The 12196-nt window shown below is 41.6% G+C and overlaps 1 protein-coding gene across 1 annotated transcript in view; it reads left to right on the forward strand.

The window, feature by feature from the left end:
• TMEM132C (transmembrane protein 132C) overlaps nt 1–12196 on the forward strand; it is an 835455-nt gene that overhangs the window by 406185 nt on the left and 417074 nt on the right. The gene's annotated exons all lie outside the window — the stretch shown is intronic.

The following is a 12196-nucleotide window of genomic DNA, read 5'->3' on the forward strand; positions in this document are numbered from 1 at the left end:
GATATTACATATTATTATTTTTTTAAATAATAAACATGTTGTATGTATCAGCTCTGTGCAATAGTTTTGCACAGAGCAACCCCTATCCTCCACTTCTGGGGTCCACCACCGATGCTCCTGGCTCCTCCCCCTTCTAGTATATCTTGTGGGTTCGATCCCAAGCCACACTGTGGATTTGATGGACAGCAGTGAGAGCCAATGGCTCCCGCTGCTTTCACATAGTCCAGTGAGGCTGGAGAGACAGAGCAGCTCTGCTTCTCTTGTGCACAGTGCTGGACCAAGATCATGCTCATGTAAGTATTTAGGGGGAACCGAGTAAGCACATCAAATGCTTTACAAAATGACTGAATAAACCAAATTATATATATATATATATATATATATATATATATATATATATATATATATATATATATTGTATTCTCCTACCTATGCACTCTTTGCAACCTCTCCAAGAATCCTTTTCCTCTCTCTAATCATCCACTTATTCGTTTTGCTCTCTTCCTGTCTTCCACCTCTTCTCCCTCCAACCGCCCTTCTCTTCTCTATTCTGCTACTGACTACCTCTATGACAAAATCTTACCCCTGTCCTGCCCCAATCTAGCCACTCCTATGTACAATAAGCTCCCCCTCCTAACTACACACAGAATAAGGCCCAGTCCTACAACCTTGGCAACCAGATGACACCAGAAGTCTCTTGAGCATCTGTGGCATACGACTACGTTTTACAAAGACTTCAACAAATATAAATCTGCCATCCAAAAAAGAATTCTTGCCTCCATGCTGCCAAGCTGACCTGTTTTATCACTCTTATGAACATCTTCTCATCCATTCCCCAACAAATCTTCTCTAGCTTTATATCTCTTTTTCGTCTCCCACTGCCTCCACCCACGTCAAAAATAAGATTGATATGATTCATAATGAAATCTCCACTCTTCGTCTCCCACTGTCTCCACCCACATCAAAAATAAGATTGATATAATTCATAATGAAATCTCCACTCTACAGATATTGCCCCCACTTAACACCTGATGTCCACAGGTACACTCAACACTTCCCTCATTCAACACTGCTACTTTAGACGAGGTTGCCCACCTAACCACCTGTCCCCTGGAGCCTATTCCCTATTCTCAAATACTGCAGTCACCCTCTGGCTCTATACTACACTGTCTAACTCACATCTTCAATCTCTCCCTCTTTTCTGCCATCTTTCCCAACTCTCTAAAACATGCACTAGTCACCCCCATACTTAAAAAGTCCTCCTTGAACCCCACCAATCTTAACAACTTACACACCATCTCCTTGCTCCCTTTTCCCCCCAAATGCCTTGTATACACAACTGGCTTTCCTGGCAGGAAAACTGCCATGAGAGCTTTTGGCCGGGAATCTCGGCCATGTGTATGCTCCATCGCAGTTTTCCTGACAGGAAAACCACCAGGAATCCCGGCGGGAAAAAAGAGAACATGTTCTCTTTTTTCCCGCCGGGATTCCTGGGGGTTTTTTAAGCAGGCAATTTCCCTATGGGGAAAACCTGCGGTGGTTTCCCGACCAAAGCTCTCATGGCAGTTTTCCTGTCGGGAAACCCGGCCATGTGTAGGGGGAAAAAAGATATCGAGCAGGTTCTCGGTTTTCCCCCCGGTTTTCCCGGTAGACTTTTTAACGCTGGGAAAACTGATCGTGTGTAAAGCCTCGTACACACGACCGAGAAACTCGTCAGAATCCATCAAGAAACTTGGTGGGAGAGCTTTTTTGCAGATGAAAACGGTCGTGTGTACATTTTTCATCGAGGAAACTGTCGAGGAACTCGACGAGAAAAAAAAGAAAACAAGTTCTCTTTTTCCTCCATGGGAGTCTCTATTTCCTCGTCGTGTTCCTCGTCGGGCTGGTTTTCGACGAGAAACTCGAGCGTGTGTATGCTAAGAAACCCATGCATGCTCAGAATAAAGTATGAGACGGGAGTAAAAGTAGCATTTGTAATGGAGATAACACATTTTTCACGCTGTAACAGACTGAAAAGTGCAAATCGTCTCTTACCAAACTTTTACTTAACACGCAGTAACATGAGATTAGCAAAAGCAGCCCCAAGGGTTGTGCCAGTGGAATCGAACTTCACCTGCCATTGTATGTGTTGTACGTCACCGTGTTTGAGAATGAGGAGATTTTGTCTTGACCGTGTGTACGCAAAGCAAGCTTGTTGAGTTCCTCGACAAGCCTAACAAGGAACTCGTCGGGGAAAATGATGTGTCTCGCCCGACGAGTTACTCGGTTGTGTGTACGAGGCCTAAAAGGCAAAATTCCTTGAATGTCTGGTCTACAACTCACTGAGCAACCACCTCATTAAGAATAACCTTTTGATCTCCTTTAATCTAGATTTCACCCTCAACACCCCACAGAATCTGCTCTCCTAAAACTTTTAGACTATTTACTAACTTACTATTTACTAACAGCTAAAACCAATGGACACTGTTCTGTACTCAACCCTCTTCTCCTCAAAAAACTTTACTCATTTGGTCTCCATGACTGCGCTCTTTGTTGGTTCTCGTCCAACCTATCCCACCGCACCTTCAGTCCTATTGCACCTTCAGTGTGTCTTACAATGCTACTTCCTCTTTTCCTTTTCCTTTCTTTGTTGGGGTCCCCCAAGGTTCTGTTCTTGGACCTCTCCTATTCTTGGTCTAAACCTCCCTGGGTCAGCTGATAGCCTCTCATGGCTTTCAATATAATTTCTACGTTGACGACACACAAATCTATTTCTCTACCCCTCATCTCATAACATCAGTCTCCTCACACATCACCAACCGACATAGTCTGAATGTCACACCACTTCCTCAAACTCAACCTGCCCAAAACTGATTTCACAATATTTTCTCCCCCATGTGCCCCTTCCCCTGACTTCTCTGTTACAATCAATGGCCCAACCATCAACCTATCCCCACATTCCAGGGTGGTAGGTGTAATCCTGGACTCTGAACTCTCCTTTTAGCCCCACATTCAATCACTTTCCAATATCTTCAAAATCAGCCCCTTCTTTACTAATGACACTATGAAGCTCCCGATTCACTCCCTGTTTATCTCCTGCCTTGACTACTGTTACTCTCCTCAGTGGCTTACCTTTACATATGCTACATGCCCTTCAGTCCATCATGAATGCTGCTGCCAGACTCATCCATCTTACCAACCTTTCAGTGTCTGCCCCCTCCCCCTCTCTGCCAATCCCTCCATTGGCTACTACTCTCCCAACAAAATTCAAAATATTAACAACAACTTACAAAGCCATCCACAACTCCGACCCCAGCTACATCACCAACTTAATCTCAAAAATACCAACCAAATCGTTCTCTTCATTCCTTCCAAGACCTCTTTCTCTCTAGTTCCCTTGTCACCCCCTCCCCTGCTTGCCTCCAGGACTTCCCCTGAGCCTCTCCTATCCAAAGGAATTCCCTATTGCAATCTCCTACTCTGTTCACTTTTAGGGGATCCCTGAAAATATTTATCTCCATAGAAGCCTATCTTGCCTCCACCTAACTAACTTTATTTTCTTCATCAGCGCATCCCCACAGTTATTACCTTTTGTAACACTTGACCCTTTCCTTTAGATATGTAAGCTCTAATGAGCAGATCCGTCTGATCTCTACTGTATTAAATTGTATTGTAACTGTACTGTAGCCCTCACATTGTAAAATGCTGAGAAAACTGTTGGCGCTATGAAAATCCTGTATAATAATAATAATAATAATAATAATAATAATAATAATAATAATGATGTACATTCATATAGCATGATACAATGAGCTTAAAAAAGCAAGAACCTATACTACTCATCTAGAAACATTTAAGTAAAAACTGCCCTGATTGCTTTCATTCTTCTGAAATATAAGTACCGTATTTATTCGAGTATAACGCGCACCCGTGTATAACGCGCACCCCTAATTTTCAATTAAAAATCGGTATAAAATCATTGTAATTGCCAAAAATCATTTATGTCCAGCCATGCCCCCTGTATGTCCAGCCATGTCCCCTGTATGTCCAGCCATGCTCCCTGTATGTCCAGCCATGCCCCCTGTATGTCCAGCCATGGCCCCTGTATGTCCAGCCATGCCCCCTGTATGTCCAGCCATGCCCCCTGTATGTCCAGCCATGTCCCCTGTATAACCAGCCATGTCCCCGTATGTCCAGCCATGTCCCCTTACCTTTAATCACGCGGCACGCGGGAACATTACAGACAGCGTTCGTTTGAACAGCTGTTTTCCCTGCCACGCATAGACACTCCCCCTTGCTCGCGATTGGACAGATCCGTCCAAGGGGGAGTGTCTACGCGCGGCAGGGAAAACAGCTATTCAAACGAAAGCTGTCTAATGTTCCCCCGCGCCGCGTGATTAACTTTGTAGCGGCGTTGGTGGCTTCGGTGGCGGCGGCGGTAGCAGCGGCGTGTGCGGCGGCGGTAGCGGCGGGGGGGACAAAGTCCTCGAGTATAACGCGCACCCAAACTTTGATCTTTTTTTTGGGTATAAAATTTTGCGCGTTATACTCGAATAAATACGGTAGTGCAAGTTCTGTCTGCCAGTGTGGTTTATTTCACCTTTTACCTACAGTATGTGCACTTAGTAGATAGTGAGTGTGTTTTTAATGGTTTTAAAAAAATGTGGTTTTAAAAAATGGAAACCACTATGTGGTATATTTCTGCTTGTCTTGACTGATCGTGATGAAGTGGACATTATCTGGGACACCTGGATCCAAGGAAGGTGAAATAATAAAAAAAGACTCTTAATGACCTGTGTACCTTTAAGGCAGGGGTAGGCAACCTTGGCACTCCAGCTGTGGTGAAACTACAAATCCCATCATGCCTCTGCCTCTAGGAGTCATGCCTTTGATTGTCAGGGTCTTGCAATGTCTCATTGGACTTGTAGTTTCACCACAGCTGGATGACCGAGGTTGCCTACCCCTGCTGTAGGATGAGAGCACATCTTGAGTGAGGCACTGCAGTGGAGAATAAATGGAGTAAATCATTGGAGATTTTTTGCACAGATTGATAATAAAATGTGTTTTATATTATGACTTGAGACTGATATAAATGTTTATTTTGGAATATATTTGGAAGACTTATCACTTCACAAGCATACAGTGTAGTTCTTCTTGTTTTATGTATTATTATAGTAGGAGTGGTGATGCGCACACACACACACACACACACACACACACATATATATATGTGTACTGAGCGCATCGAGGCCTTTAGGTAATGACTGCGCTCCCAATAAGCATTTTTATAAATAAATAAATATATATACCATTGTCAATTCATGCCATTCTATGTCTATAGGCAATTTACTTGAGACCATCATTCAAAGTCTGTTATGAGTTAATAGAGCATTTGTTTCATAGAATTTCAAGCACAGAAATACTTGAAAAGATTGAAATAATATAGAAAAAAAAACATTTATCATAGAAACATCTAATGGGATCAAATCTTAAGTAACCATTTACCCCCTTAAAATGGACAAGAATATTTTCTACATCAGCTAATGGAGTGGGGTGTACAGGCAACTACCTTGCAAGTGGTATGAGTCACTCATCTGTATACAGTAATATTGCTTTCATTTTTAAGTGGTTATATAATTAAACATGCTGAAAGAAGTGGGATTAATCTATTGATGGTGAATTTTCTACATTATGAGCACAAAATAACACAGACTACAATAGACTCAATCATTATCAATGACATCGTACACACGACCGAGAAACTCGACGGGCGAAACACATCGTTTTGCTCGTCGAGTTCCTTGTGAAGCCGTTGAGAAACTCGACAAGACAATTTTCTCCATTCCCGTCAAGGAAATAGAGAGCATGCTTTCTTTTTGGCTCGTCGAGTTTCTCGACAGTTTCCTCAACGAAAATGTACACACGACCGGTTTCCTCGGCAAAAAAATATCTCCCAGCAAGTTTCTTGCTGGTTTTTGCCGAGAAACTCGGTGGTGTGTACGAGGCCTAAGAGCAGGAAGGAGGTGTACCGTGTTTCCCCGAAAGGAAGTCATCCCCGAAAATAAGACCTACTTACAGTTTTGCCTCTCGCTGAAATATAAGGCATCCCCCGAAAATAAGACCTCACCGATAATAGGGCCTCCCCCAAACATAAGGCATCCCGATAATAAGCTACCGTGACTCTGTACCCTGGATCGTAGTGGTGGGTGCCGCCACACAGCTAACTATTGTCCGCAGCGCAGACGGTGGTCTCTTTTCAACAGAGAGCCCACGCCGCCGCCAGGACAAGCTGCCGCCTGCTGCTCGCTCTGCCCTGACGGAGTCTTGCCGACTCACAATTTGACAGTGAGTAGCACGGAGCAGAAGTCGGGCACATGGTGTGGACACACAGGGGTGACTGAGGTAGGGGGGAAATGTCTGATAAAGGGGTGGGGGGGGTGTCTGGTGAAGGTATCCACTGGCACAGGGGTGGGGGAGGGGGAATCACTTAAAATGACATTTGTTCAACAATAAATGTGTATCGTATTCTTCTTCATGGAAAAATAAGACATCCTCTGAAAATAAGACCTAGCGCATTTTTGGGAGCAAATATTTATATTAGACACTGTCTTATTTTTGGGGAAACAGGGTAATTCTCTTCCACAGGCAGTGGTTTCAGCTGGGAGCATCGATAACTTCAAGAAACTATTAGATAGGGACCTGAACGACCACAACATACAGGGATATACAATGTAATACTGACATAAAAGCACACGCATAGGTTGGACCTGATGGACTTGTGTCTTTTTTTCAACCTCACCTACTATGTAACTTTGTAATTATAGTTTAAAAACATACAACTTTCTGCACCCAAAGACATTTTACTGAGTGAAGATGATGTCAGTCTTATCTGATTGAATTTTTTGACTATATCACAAATGTTTTTTTATCCAGAGTGGTGCTGTGGACATCTTGATTACAACAAAGCATCTGATACGGTTCCACCTTATGATCTCATAAAAATATTTTACTTGCTAGAACTTAATTCTGGTTGCTTCAGTGAATACGCAGTTAGCTAAAGGACAGATGACAGTGTGGTTGTAAATGGGGTTTATTTGGGGAAGAGCGGTGTACCACAAAGCCTTGTACTAGGTCTTGCTCTGTATAATTTGTTTGCGAGTGACATAACTGCTGATTTATTTCACAAGGTGTGTCTTTTTGCACATGACACAAAAGTGTGCAAAAAAGTGTTGACATCCTTGGAGGTGTCTGTAACATGAAACATGATTTGCCATTTCCGAAAGACTGTACAAAACAGTGGAAACTGCTGTTCAACATTTCTAAATGCAACATAATCCACCCAAGGGAAAATAACTCTCCTACAGAGTACAATATTTGGGGAACAGAGTTAGACAGAACTACAGAGAGAAAACTTTTTGGGGTTGCTTGTTTCAGATGATTGTAAATGAGTAAATAAAGTACAATGTAGCCTGGCAGTGGGAAACATGAATTTAATTCTTCAGTGCCTCACTAGAGGGATCAGCAGCAGGAAGTAGGGGGGTTCTGGTTTCTCTATATAGATATTTAGTTAGACCTCATTTAGAATACTGTGTCTTGACCTCTCCTACAACAAGATATGGATAGATGAGACAGGCAACAAAAATGGTGAAAGATCTGACAGATAAAGCATATCAGGAGAAACTGCAGGAACCTAATATGTACTGTACAGTCTTGAAGAAGGAAGGAAAGGGGGACATAATTGAAACCTTTAAATACATTAAGGATTTGAAGGTTCAAGAGGGCAGTATCTTTAAAAAGAACATAAGGACATGAACTCAATCTGCCTGAGCAGCCAAATAACAAGTACCAACATAGTCCCATGGGAAGAAGAAGAGGAAAACACAATGGCGCCACTCTAAGTGTAATAAGTAGTGTAGCATTTATTGGATAAAAACAGCAGCAAGCTTACTCACAAGCGTCGGTGAGATTAGGCATGTATCAATAAAGAAACGTCCCCGGCTGTTACTGTATGCGGCTGTGTTGTGGAGCGGTTGGTGGCGGTGGATGCCGTCGCTTCCTCTGTCTCTGACACACTGGGAGCCGAGCTGTGACGTCAATTCCGGGTGGATGCTGGGTCAGATGGATGGCAATACTTCCGGGTGATGTGGGGGAGCCAGTAGACGGGTCAGATGGATGGAAATACTTCCGGGTGATGTGAGGGAGCCAGTAGGCGGGTCAGATGGATGGCAATACTTCCGGGTGATGTGGGGGAGCCAGTAGGCGATGCATTTGCGGAGCATGCGCTCCTTTCTCAAGCCTAACGGGGGCCATGTTTGCTCTGGGCTTTTGTAGTATAAGCACCAGTGCTCCTGGGTACTAAAGTCCTACCTGTTAGCGTGAGGGGGGGTCGCACAATTTACAAATACAAAAAAAATACAAAAAAAAAACCTAACATTTACAACCCCTTTAAAAAAATATAAGATAAACAACAATTGTCATATGGTTTGAAGGACTAGAAAGTGAATGTGTACAGGCTTTAGTTGTAATCTAACATCTAAAACAGATTAGAAAATTATAGCAAATATATAACTGGCAAAACGTTGACCGCAGCACAGGCTAGCACATTATCAAGAAGACCTTAGGTTACGGTAATTATATTGCATTCAAAAACAACTACTGCCATAGTCTATTTGTTGCCATGCTATTAAATACCTCTGTGGAAAGGCCTGCTGGGGCTTAATATAAATGATATGCAATGTTTGTTTAGCAATTAAAGTATACAAACAGTAGCAGAATTTGTAATTTAGCAGTGTTCCAAAATTATACATTTTATAAATTCTGTAAAAAATACACATTTGAACTGCAGGTTTTAAAGAAAGCTTAGAACACTAGATAGGTTAATTTATCTTAATTTATTCTTTCTTATTCATTATATTATTTATATAGCTGTGTGCTTCACGGAGGAGAGAAGGTCAAGCATTTTAGCCCTTGTTCTGTTCTGAGTGCATCCATGTAAATGCTTAGAATTTGCATTGTTTTACATATTCAGCTTCTTACCAAGGGCCACCTCAAATTCTTCAGTATGCTTAGAGCAAATAGTTAATATTTATGTGGTTGGACAAGAGCAAGGCAGAAACCAGTGTTTACACTAAAATATTCTCTGTACTTCTCGGATCATTGAATATAATGTTCATGAGGCTCATCTTTATCAAATATTAATATTTTGTTTTCAGTCTTCTATCCCAGCCTGGTACATGCAACATGCACTGAACAAGACCTGAGATGAGTAAGATTAGCCAAACCTATTATAATAATGCCCAATCTGTAATTCATTGTTTTGTATAGCACATAACTATACTCTAAAAATCAATAAATGCCATCTCTATTCAAAAACTTGCATTTTGATTATGTGTGATTGTGACCATGATACATCACATGCAGTGCCGATCCTGACCTCCCTGGGGCCCTAAGCAAAATGACATGTCACATTAAAGTTGAGAAGCGGGGGGCTGCCACATGCTCTTATCTCTCAAGTATTGGACCGGTGAGAATTCTCAGTTCTATTTAACTTATATGATCATTTCTAAGACAACTGATAGTGTAGCACTTACCTGATCATGTATAATATACAATAATATGTCATTAACTCATTGCAATATGCTTGTATCTATCATACTGAAATGATTCACTATAACTTTAACAGTTTGTAAATAGGATTCCAGTATAAAGTCCATATACATTTTTTGCAATTGCTCATATTGTGTTTGTGTAATTTTTGGGTGTTTGCTCCACACTACGAGATCCATGGGAAGAACGAGCACTGATAATTTGCAATAAAGGTCTGCACACCACTATTAACTACACCCATTCAGCAACCAACAATATATTATTATTTAGGGTGCTTAAAGTAATTGCGAACCGTGACTGTTGTAAAAAAAAAAAAAAACATGCAAGGCATGACATAATGTGTTAGTATGCATCAAGGGTGAATATTTCCTAAATGGTGCACATTTAGGAGATATTCATTTTACCTACAAAGGGAAAAATTAACAAGCAGGGTTTACTACCGCATTAAACCTCTCCACAGTGTATCAATCTGTTAGTACAGTAGTTTTGAATATATAGTAAGCACACCACATAGCTAAACTGCTTTAGAAATAAGTTTGTATTAGGCATATGCATACAATTATACAATAGGCAGTGGCGTCGCTAGGGTTGGTGTCACCTGGTGCGGTAAAACATGGTGTCCCCACCCCCCTTCCCATATAACACTGCATGTAATGACAATAGTAGTGCAGTTAATAACTATAAAGAAACTATCTAATTTAAATAACCATATGATATGAAAAAATAGAATTACCCCAGGAAATAACAACCAGGATCAATGCCAGTATCTGAAATAACAATCCCCATCATTACTGTCAGTTTCCGCAATAATGATCCCCAACATTACTGTCAGTTTCCGCAATAATGATCCCCAACATTACTGTCAGTTTCTGCAACAATGATCCCCAACATTACTGTCAGTTTCAGCAATAATAACCCCCCAGCATTGATGTCAGTTTCTGCAATGATTCCAAGCATTGGTGTCAGTTTCTGCAAAAATAACTCCCTGCATTTGTACCAGTTTGTGCAACGATCCCCAGCATTGGTGTCAGTTTCCACAATAATAACTGTTAGCATTTATGCCAGTATCTGCAATGATCCCCATCAGTGGTGCAGTAGTGCAATAATACCCCCAGCATAGATGGTCAGTAATATTATGCTTTTTTTAATCCTACAGCATGAAAGAGCTAATTAACACTAGCCACTAATTCAGCACAAGGGGGTTAATTAACACTACCATTGATAAATAATGCAGTGATGGCACCCCACTGCAGCTCTGCAAGGACACTTTGCAGGGTCTGACTTCGGCAGTGAACTGTGTACCAATTTACATGGTAAACCGCCATTGGGCAGACTTTATCCTGCACTGCCCGCACTCTCATCACTTCACACCCCCCTTGTCCTGCTCTTGGTTCCACCCCTCTGCCGGGTGTCACCTGGGTGTGGCCTGTACCCCCCACCCCCCCCATTGCAACATCACTGACAACTAGTACAGATAACCAAGTATATTATCTAACATCAAGCATAATTATATAAAAAGATATTCACTTTAATGTTTCAGTAATGAAAAAAAAAAAACTTTCTCAAGAACCTCCTAGCTGAGGAGGTTCCTACAGATAGGAGGATCCTGAGAAAGGGGTTTTTTACATCCCCAAAAGCAGCTTCCAGAGCAGAAAGAAAGAGGTGAATGTGGTCTTCACAGGCATCCAAAAGAGCATGTGTGCTGAGAGTGGCTCATGGTAGATACACATGATTGGCTGCTATTGTATTGCCACTGAAAATGGGGAAGTCCATTAAAATGTCAGGATCAACCAGGTAAATATTTGCATTGAAAACACAGTTGATAAAAAGGGTATGGAGAAAGGGAGAAATGGTAATTGTACATGTGATGACACCATAAAAAGATTTGGTCTTGCTGAGAATTTACATGAAAGAGTCACACTTTCATTGTGTCCTTGTAAGAGGGAATTGAAACACGTATGTAGGGAAATCTTACTAATGAAGGCTGCAAAAGCCTAGAAGCCCAATGGATCTGTCCCAAAACTGAACTATGGTTTGAGTTTCCTAATAGCTGGCAGCACCTCAGGATCACTAAAACTTCGGGTGTTCTATATCCTAATTTCAGCTTCCAGCTCCAACTTTGTAGCTCTTACCTGTGGCCCTATACCTAATCCAGCTCAGTGAATGGACTTCTCCAGACAGTAAGGGAGTACATTGCAGATGGTATACATGGACTTGATTTAGAACTATGACTTTCCAGGCTAAAAGCTGCTGTTTGCATGTTGAGGTTTTATAGCTCCTATGGCCTCCACAAGTGAATTTAAAATATGTACTGATATTGCTCGGTACACCAGTTTACAAATATATCAGTAGTGGCACATTTAATTTAACATGATGATTATGACACTGCTTTATCAACCTTCTTCTAGACATGCTTAGATTTTATGTGCCTTCCTAATGCCCACTATGTCCACAGCCATGGTGTCTTGATGCTGTCAAGGGTGTAGTTTATGAAATGTTTACAGAAAGTGGAATTTTTGGGGAGGTTGATTTACTAAAGGTGATCAAGTGCAAGGAACATTCAAAAATGTATATATATTTTTGTGTGCACATGATTGGATGGTGGAAGTCA

The sequence above is a fragment of the Rana temporaria genome, chromosome 1, assembly GCF_905171775.1.
Source record: "Rana temporaria chromosome 1, aRanTem1.1, whole genome shotgun sequence".
Classification (NCBI taxonomy): domain Eukaryota; kingdom Metazoa; phylum Chordata; class Amphibia; order Anura; family Ranidae; genus Rana; species Rana temporaria.